This window comes from Aegilops tauschii, unplaced genomic scaffold (genome assembly GCF_002575655.3).
Source record: "Aegilops tauschii subsp. strangulata cultivar AL8/78 unplaced genomic scaffold, Aet v6.0 ptg000637l_obj, whole genome shotgun sequence".
Classification (NCBI taxonomy): domain Eukaryota; kingdom Viridiplantae; phylum Streptophyta; class Magnoliopsida; order Poales; family Poaceae; genus Aegilops; species Aegilops tauschii.
The window spans coordinates 20171-32374 of NW_027332873.1; the positions used below are offsets into that span (position 1 = coordinate 20171).

The window sequence follows — 12204 nt, forward strand, 5'->3', positions numbered from 1 at the left end:
GAAGCAAAAACTATATAGGTTTGATACCCTGTATCTATTCTTCTTTTTTGTATATTAGTTAGTAGTGGAATTTCAGTGCATTGGGTTCTTTCTTAGATCTAGATGGAATGAAATAGTGAAATAGAATAAAAAAAAAGCCCTTTCGGATGAAAAAAGAAGAATAGTATGCGATATATCTCACTTGGATAAAAAAAAATTAAAAGCAAATTTCTCTTATCCTCGTTTGTTCCTTCCTTTAGATAAATACTTAAAAATCCCCTTACAATAACAAATCCAATTTAGAAGGGACTTCCTCCCCGTGTTGAGAAAACTTTTCTTCTTCCAATTCTTCTTTTCTTCATTCAACTCAGTTCAAAAAAGATACCTCAAAATACTTCAATTGGTACGCGCAAGAAATAGGCCAATTCGGCAGCTTTTTGTTCAATTTCTCGTGGAGTAAAAAATTGATCATCAGTACGAGTCAAGGGAATGATCCCCTGGCCCCGGATTTCCATATAAAGAATACGACGAGGATAAAGACCCTCTTTAACCTGAATTCTAATTGATTGGATATCCCGCATAAGGAATCGAAGGAAGACGCGACGTTTTATTCCAGGGAATCCCCAACGAAAAATGCACACTATTCCCTCTTTTCTATCGAATCGGTCATAACCACTACCTACATTCCACAAAATAGTACACCACAAGTAGGAGCTAATGAATAGGCCTGCGATTCCGTAGAAAGACATCACGACCCCCTGCGGAAAAAAAAGAATTTCTTGAGATGGAAGTATAGATATAATATTCTTACCAAGATAACTGGAAATCCCAACCGATAAGAATCCTAGTGAACCTAGAAAAAGAATACAGGCCCAGAAAAAATTACCCCTTTTTCGAGAACCTTTTAGAAGTTCTACCCATATGTGTTCTGATCGCCAATTCATATTAGATATACTAAATCCAGCAGCGGTCGATTGAAATTGAGAGAATAAGCTAAATAATTTTGACTTTACTTTTTTTGATTCTGAAATCGCCTTCAGCAACTAGTACTCCTGTGAAATAATAGGTTAGATACATTGACTTTCTATTCAAAAAATATTCGTTGATTCAATTAAAATAAATAAAATAAAACTCGCTATACCTGGCTCTGCATATTCATGCATTTATGCTCGTAGCCTATATCCGCATCCATAACCGTTTTTCATTTGTGTGTAGAAAGTGTGTGTAGAAAAAGCCACATACCCTACCATATTATATTACTTACACTAAAAAATACTAGACAATCTTATTTTTTTGCACATAAAGAAATAAAGAAGTCATTGCAATTGCCGGAAATACTAAGCCTACTAAAGGCACGAAAATAGAAGGTAAGTTTAAATCCGTCATGGAATAGGTGTCTCAATTCAAATTTACTATTTCTATCTAGTCGAAAAATATCTTAAGATTCTTATGATATAATTAAGTATATCTATTATAAGGAATATTGACTATTGTATTGTATTTTTTATTTTTAGTTTGAAAAATATTCTGTAAAAAAAATGAAAGGATAATAAGAAAATTCCAAAAAAGGAGAACTAATTAAAAAGATTTTATTTTGATTTTCCCATCCTCATGGCCTTTCTATCTTTCTAATCTAATTTGAAATTGGATTCAAAAGAAAGCGGTTAGAATTTACTTCCTGCATACATACTTCTCTAGAAGCGCATACAATTGATAATACTATATTTTATTATTTTATTATTTTATTTGTATTTCTTTATTGTATTATACCTTAATATATATATTCTAGATATATAGAATAGACGAATCTCGATTTGTCAAGTCTCATGATCATATCATGATCTATTTTTATTCGGCTCAATCTTTTTTTTTTCTAAAAAAGATTGAGCCGAGTTTAATTGCAATCAATTAGAAGAATAAAGAAGAATTACTGCATTTCATAACTGATTTTTTTCTCTTTTTATTTCGTTTCTTTTTTATTTATACCTTCTTTATCTTTAGTTTTATCTAGTTAATCAATAGTATCTACCGGCTCGAACTCGAATTTGATCGCCTTCCATACTTCACAAGCTGCGGCTAGTTCAGGACTCCATTTGCAAGCTGCTCGGATAATTTCATTACCTTCGCGAGCAAGATCGCGCCCTTCGTTACGAGCTTGTACACAGGCTTCTAAAGCCACTCGATTAGCTGCTGCACCAGGTGCATTTCCCCAAGGATGTCCTAAAGTTCCTCCACCAAATTGTAATACAGAATCGTCCCCAAAGATTTCGGTCAGAGCTGGCATATGCCAAACATGAATACCACCTGAAGCTACCGGTATAACACCTGGCATGGATACCCAGTCCTGAGTGAAAAAGATACCGCGAGCACGATCTTTTTCAATAAAATCATCGCGCAATAAATCAACAAAACCTAAAGTCATTTCGCGTTCCCCTTCTAACTTACCTACTACTGTACCGGAGTGGATATGATCTCCCCCAGACATACGCAATGCTTTAGCTAATACACGGAAATGCATACCATGATTTTTCTGTCTATCAATAACTGCATGCATTGCACGGTGAATGTGAAGAAGTAGGCCATTGTCGCGGCAATAATGAGCCAAAGTAGTATTTGCGGTGAATCCCCCAGTTAAGTAGTCATGCATTACAATAGGAACCCCTAATTCTCTTGCAAATACAGCTCTCTTAATCATTTCTTCACATGTACCCGCAGTCGCATTCAAGTAATGCCCCTTGATTTCACCGGTTTCGGCCTGTGATTTATAAATAGCTTCGGCACAAAAGACAAAACGGTCTCTCCAGCGCATAAATGGTTGTGAGTTTACGTTTTCATCATCTTTGGTAAAATCAAGTCCACCACGTAGACACTCATAACACGCTCTACCATAATTTTTTGCGGATAATCCCAATTTTGGTTTAATAGTACATCCCAATAAAGGACGACCATACTTGTTCAACTTATCTCTTTCAACTTGGATACCATGAGGCGGGCCTTGGAAAGTTTTTGAATAAGTAGGGGGAATTCGTAGATCCTCCAAACGTAGAGCACGTAGGGCTTTGAAACCAAATACGTTACCTACAATGGAAGTAAACATGTTAGTAACGGAACCCTCTTCAAATAGGTCTAATGGATAAGCTACATAACAGATCCATTGGTTGTCTTCCCCAGCAACAGGCTCGATGTGATAGCATCGTCCTTTGTAACGATCAAGACTGGTAAGTCCATCAGTCCAAACAGTTGTCCATGTACCAGTAGAAGATTCGGCAGCTACTGCAGCCCCTGCTTCTTCGGGCGGAACCCCAGGCTGAGGACTTACTCGGAATGCTGCCAAGATATCAGTATCCTTAGTTTCATACTCTGGGGTGTAGTAAGTCAATTTATAATCTTTAACACCAGCTTGAAATCCAACACCTGCTTTAGTTTCTGTTTGTGGTGACATAAGTCCCTCCCTATAACTCTTGAATTAAGAATTCTCACAATAACAGGGTCTACTCGATGTTAATTAGGCGTAAATGAAACTTTAGAAAAAATCTCGTAAAACAAAAAAAAAGGATATTCAATTAATATAATATCAACTCATTAAAGAAAATTGAGGGCATGCTTAGGTTAATGAATATGTTTCATTCATATATAATGCGTACACCCTGTGTATGTTCTATCCTATAGGAATTCCACTATAGGAATTCGATAGGAATTGAGTTGTTGTTATGGTAAGTTAACACGGTTCGTTATTAAACCATGGATTTGATTTACCAAATCCATAATTATTGTATACTCTTTGATAGATATAGCGCAACCCAAATTAATTCCTAATCCTTATTTTACAAGTTCTTAATAGTTCTCTTTTCTTATTTTGAATGCAAATACCTAACTAAATACTAATAAAATTCTTTGTTGACAGCAATCTATGCTTCACAGTAGTATATATTTTGTATATCGAAGTCCTAGATAGGAAAGTAGAGTAGGCACAGATCCTCCACAAAAGGCAAAATGTATGTATATGAAAAAAAGATTGATTGAACTTTCCAACGGACTCATTCCATGAGTAAACGATTGAATGGGATTCGCTTGGGCAACGAAATCAAGTCCTGGTCCCCTTTTCTCTCTTATTGAATTAACTAATTCATTTCCTTTTTACTTTGGATTTTTTTTGATTTGATTTGGCATTATTCAACAATAAAAAAAGAAAAATTTCGACAAATTCCTTTTTTTTAATTATGTGATAATTATGAGAACCAATCCTACTACTTCTCCTCCGGGGTTTCCACAATTGAAGAAAAAAGTACAGGTCGTATCGATCAAATTATTGGACCCGTGCTGGATGTCACTTTTCCCCCAGGCAAGTTACCTTATATTTATAACGCTTGGTAGTCCAGAGTAGAGACACTGCGATAAGCAAATTAATGTGACTTGTGAGGTACAACAATTATTAGGAAATAATCGAGTTAGAGCTGTAGCTATGAGTGCTACGGACGGGTTGATGAGAGGAATGGAAGTGATTGACACGGGAGCTCCTCTCAGTGTTCCGGTCGGTGGAGCTACTCTCGGACGAATTTTCAACGTTCTTGGGAGCCTGTTGACAATTTGGTCCTGTAGATAGTAGTGCAACGTTCCCTATTCATAGATCTGCGCCTGCCTTTATCGAGTTAGATACGAAATTATCCATCTTTGAAACAGGTATTAAGGTCGTCGATCTTTTAGCTCCTTATCGACGTGGAGGAAAAATAGGACTATTTGGGGGGGCTGGAGTAGGTAAAACAGTACTGATCATGGAATTAATCAATAACATTGCTAAAGCTCATGGGGGCGTATCCGTATTCGGTGGAGTAGGGGAACGGACTCGTGAAGGAAATGATCTTTATATGGAAATGAAGGAATCCGGAGTAATTAATGAAAAAAATATTGAGGAATCAAAGGTAGCTCTAGTCTATGGCCAAATGAATGAACCACCGGGAGCTCGTATGAGAGTTGGTTTAACTGCCCTAACTATGGCGGAATATTTCCGAGATGTTAATAAGCAAGACGTGCTTTTATTTATCGATAATATCTTTCGTTTTGTTCAAGCAGGATCAGAGGTATCCGCTTTATTAGGGAGAATGCCCTCCGCAGTGGGTTATCAACCTACTCTTAGTACAGAAATGGGTTCTTTGCAAGAAAGAATTGCTTCTACTAAAAAGGGATCTATAACTTCGATTCAAGCAGTTTATGTACCTGCAGACGATTTGACCGACCCTGCCCCTGCCACAACATTTGCACATTTGGATGCTACTACCGTACTTTCCAGAGGATTAGCTTCCAAGGGTATTTATCCAGCAGTAGATCCTTTAGATTCAACCTCGACTATGTTACAGCCTCGGATCGTTGGCAACGAACATTATGAAACTGCGCAAAGAGTTAAGGAAACTTTACAACGTTACAAAGAACTTCAGGACATTATCGCAATTCTTGGCTTGGATGAATTATCGGAAGAGGATCGTTTAACTGTAGCAAGAGCAAGAAAAATTGAGCGTTTCTTATCACAACCGTTCTTTGTGGCAGAAGTTTTTACTGGTTCTCCAGGAAAGTATGTTGCTCTTGCGGAAACTATTAGGGGATTTCAACTAATCCTTTCCGGAGAATTAGACGGCCTACCTGAACAGGCTTTTTATTTGGTGGGTAACATCGATGAAGCTAGCACGAAAGCTATAACCTTAGAAGAGGAGAACAAATCGAAGAAATGAAATTAAATCTTTATGTACTGACTCCTAAGCGAATTATTTGGGATTGTGAAGTGAAAGAAATCATTTTATCCACTAATAGTGGCCAAATTGGCGTATTACCAAACCACGCCCCCCATTAACACAGCAGTAGATATGGGTCCTTTGAGAATACGCCTCCTCAACGACCAATGGTTAACAGCGGTTCTGTGGAGCGGTTTTGCGAGAATAGTTAATAATGAGATCATCATTTTAGGAAATGATGCGGAACTGGGTAGTGATATTGATCCGGAAGAAGCTCAAAAGGCACTTGAAATAGCCGAAGCTAACTTGAGTAAAGCTGAGGGTACGAAAGATTTGGTTGAAGCGAAGCTCGCTCTCAGACGAGCTAGGATACGAATCGAGGCTGTCAATTGGATTCCCCCATCCAATTGAAGACAATCCAGTGGTTTATAGTTGATACAAAGAAAAAGGGAAGAGGGGTAGAAAAAGTTATTAGATAGTGAAGCGAAGTAAGTCCAATGCTATCTAGTAATTTTTCTACCTGACTTACCTACTATTGGATTTGAACCAATGACTCCCGCCGTATGAAAGCAATACTCTAACCACTGAGTTAAGTAGCAATTTATCACCACAAGGAAGACCCATTACTTCGATCGATTATATATTGAATCCCTTTTCTAAGCAATACCGCTCTGTTATTGGTCTGTTATATACTAAATACTAAACTAAATACTAAACAGATACAGATCAAAGGGGTATCCTCTGGCATTAGAAAATATTCATCTTGACAAGAAATTATCTATATGTTAAGATATCTGTGATAAGGGCTATAGCTCAGTTCGGTAGAGCAACTCGTTTACACGTGCGCCAATGCTTTTCAAAGGAGCTTATTATGCAATGAACATAATCGATCTTATTGCAAAATCAATGTCTTACTTCATAGATTCGAGAGAATAGGAGAACAGTAGCCTGACAAACAGTCGGTTCAGTCCGATTCAGGTGCCAATTCAGGTGCCTAATCAAATAGAACCCTTATGGATTTGCTAGTTGATAAGGTAAATATCCAGCCCACTAAATGCTAGGCGTAATGAGGATAAGGGCCTCCAAAAAACTTCTTTTCGTTCTATGAACTTTAAGGTGTATGAAGTCTCATAGTTAACTCTTGCAGTGGAACGATAGAGACTCATTTCACTTAGGTTGATTTAATTTAGACCGGAGGCAGACCTAAGTCAAGGTAATCCTCCTTTGAAACACTTTGGTATTGCTCCTAGATAGATCATAATACAAAAAATCAATCAGAGCACAGGGAGCCATCTCATTATCTTTCCGTAAAGAAAAACTATGGTGGACTAACTGATCTTTAAATCAGTTTATGAAAGAGCCCAATGCAAAAAAATGCATGTTGGGTCTTTGAAACAGTTCAAATCATTTCGATAATAATCCGTTTGATCTGTTTTACCGAGAAGGTCTACGGTTCGAATCCGTATAGCCCTAATATGCCCTTTTTAGATTTTAGGATCTCTATCCTATGTTTTCTTTAGTTTAGTATAGTTTTCATTTTCTCATTAGTATTTGTTTATAGACTGGATAGGCGCCTGCGACATAGAATAGAGATAAAAGCATTACCAAAGGCTCATTCATCGAAAATCAAAATCATACAGACAGGAAAAGAAAAACGAATTTCTATCAAATCAATAGAAGAAAGGATCCTTTCCCTGATTTGAATCCCGTCCTCCTTCAAATAGGATATCTCTAGACTTCCCTATAATAACTGCAATGATTTTATCCATTTTGCGAATTCCTACTTTGTTTTAAGTATATTTATTACTTTGTTTATAGATACATTATGTAAATTGATCAACTTTAAATAGAAAAAATAAAGTAAAGAGTAAATAAGAAAACAGAATATTCTGTCTCATAGTTCTGAAATAGAGTTCTTTATTTTTATTTTATAGTATTACTTCTCATTAATTATACTGCATAGATTAGTCCTACTATCTTAATTAGGTTCTAATTTAGTAGTATTCTCATTTTTATTTAATAGTCTCTTATTATTTTATTATTAAATATTAAATAAAGGATTAGAGCTATTCTTTTTTCTAGAGATTCTAGAGAAAGCGAGACAAAGTGAAACGAGAAAGTTTTCTTTATATAAGAATTAGATCTACATACACATATCTAAATAGAATGGAAATCCAAAAGAAAGGGAGTTGGGATTCCATTGGATGAATCTTTAAAGAAGATGCAGCACAGAGGAAACAAAGGCTAAACTAAGCGCTTTTGTTTGAACAAAAAAGATTCTTGTTTCACCGAGGAAAAGAGAGAAGTTCTGGATAAATTGACAATGCTGAATTGAATTGACTAATTTAAGTTCCGCCTATTCCACATTAATGGGAGTACATTATGTTTCTGCTTCACGAATATGATATTTTTTGGACATTTCTAATAATAGCAAGCCTTATTCCTATTTTGGCATTTTCGATTTCAGGACTTTTAGCCCCGTTAGTGAAGGACCAGAGAAGCTTTCTAGTTATGAATCGGGTATAGAACCCATGGGAGGGGCTTGGGTACAATCCGAATACGCTATTATATGTTTGCGCTCGTTTTTGTTGTTTTTGATGTGGAAACCGTCTTTCTATACCCTTGGGCAATGAGTTTCGACGTATTGGGTGTATCCGTTTTTATCGAAGCTTTGATTTTCGTGCTTATCTTAGTTGTTGGTTTAGTTTATGCATGGCGAAAAGGAGCCTTGGAATGGTCTTAACTGAATATTTAGACAAAAAAAAAGAAGGAAAAGATTCTATTGAGACAGTTATGAATTGATTGAGTTTCCCTTACTTGACCAAACAAGTTCCAATTCTGTTATTTCAACTACACCAAATGATCTTTCGAATTGGTCAAGACTCTCCAGTTTATGGCCCCTTCTATACGGTACCAGTTGTTGTTTCATTGAATTTGCTTCATTAATAGGCTCACGATTCGACTTTGATCGTTATGGATTGGTACCAAGATCAAGTCCTAGGCAAGCAGACCTAATTTTAACAGCCGGTACGGTAACAATGAAAATGGCTCCCTCTTTAGTGAGATTATACGAGCAAATGCCTGAACCAAAATACGTCATTGCTATGGGAGCCTGTACTATTACAGGGGGAATGTTCAGTACGGATTCCTATAGTACTGTTCGGGGAGTTGATAAGTTAATTCCTGTGGATGTCTACTTGCCGGCTGCCCACCTAAACCGGAGGCAGTTATAGATGCCCTAACAAAACTTCGTAAGAAGATATCGCGAGAAATAGTTGAGGATCGAACTCTATCTCAAAATAAAAATAGATGTTTTACTACCAGTCACAAGCTTTATGTTAGGCGCAGTACTCATACAGGAACTTATGAGCAAGAATTGCTCTATCAATCACCATCTACATTAGATATATCTTCTGAAACTTTTTTCAAATCCAAAAGTTCAGTACCTTCCTACAAATTAGTGAATTAGGAGAGGGGCTCTTTTGTGTAGAAAAATAAAAAGCAGGGCAATCTTCAAACTTGCATCCGAAATGTGAAATATTTATACAAAGAGGGAGAGATGAAGACAATGCAGCAGGGTTGGTTATCTAATTGGCTAGTCAAACATGAGGTGGTTCATAGATCTTTGGGCTTTGATCACCGAGGAATAGAGACTTTACAATAAAAGCAGGGGATTGGGATTCCATTGCTGTCATTTTATATGTATATGGTTACAATTATTTACGCTCCCAATGTGCTTATGATGTAGCACCCGGTGGATCTTTAGCTAGCGTGTATCATCTTACGAGAATACAATATGGTATAGATAATCCAGAAGAAGTCTGCATAAAAGTCTTTGCCCAAAAGGATAATCCTAGAATTCCGTCTGTCTTCTGGATTTGGAGAAGTGCCGATTTTCAAGAACGCGAATCTTATGATATGGTGGGAATCTCTTATGATAATCATCCGCGCCTTAAACGTATCCTAATGCCTGAAAGTTGGATAGGCTGGCCCTTACGTAAGGATTATATAACCCCCAATTTTTATGAAATACAAGATGCTCATTGAATGATAAGAAATTCATGCTCACTTATACAACACAACTCCAGATTTTATTCAAGTCAAGGAATATTTTTAGGTTCTTTTCCTAGATGAAACGGAATACCTATTTATAATTAATTCCTAATTATACAAAAGCATTCCAGATAGACTGAGCAAAAAAAGGGTTTCATTTGGATTCCCCTATTTTGAAATCGCATATTAATTTCCTTCATATGAACAGAAAAATAGGATGACTCAAAGAAGTTCTCTACCAGGAACTTTGTACCGCGCACATTACTTAGCACAACTAGGAAAATAAGATAAGATAAAGATAAGCAAGACTAAAAAAATATTCGTCGGAATAGCGGAATACAAAATTAAGAAACGCAAAAAATAAAGGGAATCTCACCCCCTTCTTTATCATAAAGAAAAGATATATTTTAAAACTTCTTTAAAAAGAAGTGCCTCTATATTTATATTATAGATTTATCCACTTAGATGAATAAATATTATTAATGAATATGTATCACAATCCATCTCGAGGTATTTGGATCAATACCTATTCGGTGGATCTTTTTTTTTTCTCTGCCAGGAACCAGATTTGAACTGGTGACACGAGGATTTTCAGTCCTCTGCTCTACCAACTGAGCTATCCTGACCTTTTCTTGTGCATCATCCTAGTAGAGTATTTGTATCTATGTCAATTAAAAGGACTAAAAATTAATTAAAGTATTTCAAATTTAAAATTTGAAAATGGGGGGGGTAGTCCTATGCATTGTGCATGGTTTACTTAAATAAAACTTAAAAATAGAGTGAATAACCAAGATTTCTTGCCGATACTCTAATAAAAAAGAAATCTATTCAATGAATAGGATAAGATCCATTGAGTTCTCTTCGCATTCCTTTGTGAAAAGAGTAGAATGAGAAAGCTAATGAATCTTAAACCCATTGCATTGATAAAAAGAAAAAAAAGAGGATAAATAATAATAATATAGTATAGTTAGGGAATAAAAGAGGATTTGGGGATAGAGGGACTTGAACCCTCACAACTTATAAAGTCGACGGATTTTCCTTGTTACTAGAAATTTCATTGTTGTGTCAGTATTGACATGTAGAATGGGACTCTCTCTTTGTCCTCGTCCGATTAATCCACTTTTTTAAAGATCTCGAAAACTTTGAATTTGAATTGAAGAATTTGATTATTCAATATTCGATTGGAGTGGATTCACAATAATGAAAAAAAAAAATTATGATATGAGTTTTTATTTCATAATCATTATCATTCTAATTTCATTTTTAAAAAAGATAAAGAACCTATATTATAATTATAATATAATATGAGTTCTGTGATTAATCGTTTGCTATGTCAGTATCTATACGTGTTTATTAAATGTATAAGGTATAAAACCCCTCTTTCTCTAATTTAGAATTAGAAGGAATTCCACTAACAACACAACGTAATTAACTCGATTCGTTAGAACAGCTTCCATTGAGTCTCTGCACCTATCCTTTTCCTTTGTATTCTAGTTCGAGAACCCTTGTTTTCTCAAAACACGGATTGGCTCAGGATTGCCCTTTTTTAATTCCAGGGTTTCTCTGAATTTGGAAGTTACCACTTAGCAGGTTTCCATACCAAGGCTCAATACAATCAAGTCCGTAGCGTCTACCGATTTCGCCATATCCCCATTTCCCTCTTCTTTGAGACCAGGATTCCTTGTGTAATTTCATCCATCTCTTAGTTTTTTTTTTGAATCATTGAGTTCATCACTCAACGTAGTCTAGCAGTTCAGTTCGACTCTATTTGAGAGACCTCGCTTGCTTATTGCAATTCAGAATTGAATTGATTCTATCCTTGATGTATTTGCAATTCAATCCGAATCAATATATCCAAAAGTTTTTATCTCCCCCACCTCCGTCTTACTTTTTTATAGTATTCAAAATTATACTATAACGCTTGATATTTATTCTTTTTTTCTAATCAGAATTAGCAATTTTATTTACTCTGACTCTATGTTCCCCTTAGTGAAATATTAATCCTCAAATTATTAACAAATAATAAAGTCTATAATGATCAAATGAAAATACCAATAAATTCTATAATTTTATTTTTTAATATCCTATAGTTAAGCATATCAAGCTAACTTTATCTTTAAGAAGTTTTAGTATTTTTTTATTTTTATAAGTATAACTTCAAATTTAGAACTAGTTAATAGCTAAGATTAATAACTAATATCTGAGATTTTACGGATTTCCTATACTATACCTATTTCTATTTGTTACACTATTTCCGTTATGTAAGCCCACTTAGCTCAGAGGTTAGAGCATCGCATTTGTAATGCGAGGGTCATCGGTTCAAATCCGATAGTCGGCTTTTTTTTTTCTCTATCGATGTTCTACGAACAAGAATCTCTTTTTTTCCGAATTAAATGGAGAATCCAGGATCTTTTATGTTTTTTACCTTACAATTTTGCTAGATACAAAA

At 35.6% G+C, this 12204-nt stretch overlaps 2 non-coding genes across 2 annotated transcripts; one reads left to right on the top strand and one right to left on the bottom strand.

Annotated features, from left to right (window-relative positions):
* Positions 1-10308: 10308 nt before the first annotated feature.
* Positions 10309-10381, bottom strand: TRNAF-GAA (transfer RNA phenylalanine (anticodon GAA)). Its single transcript has one exon. It is a non-coding gene; the product is annotated as a tRNA-Phe (tRNA).
* Positions 10382-12020: 1639 nt separating this feature from the next.
* TRNAT-UGU (transfer RNA threonine (anticodon UGU)) lies at positions 12021-12093 on the top strand. The gene has a single exon. It is a non-coding gene; the product is annotated as a tRNA-Thr (tRNA).
* Positions 12094-12204: the final 111 nt, after the last annotated feature.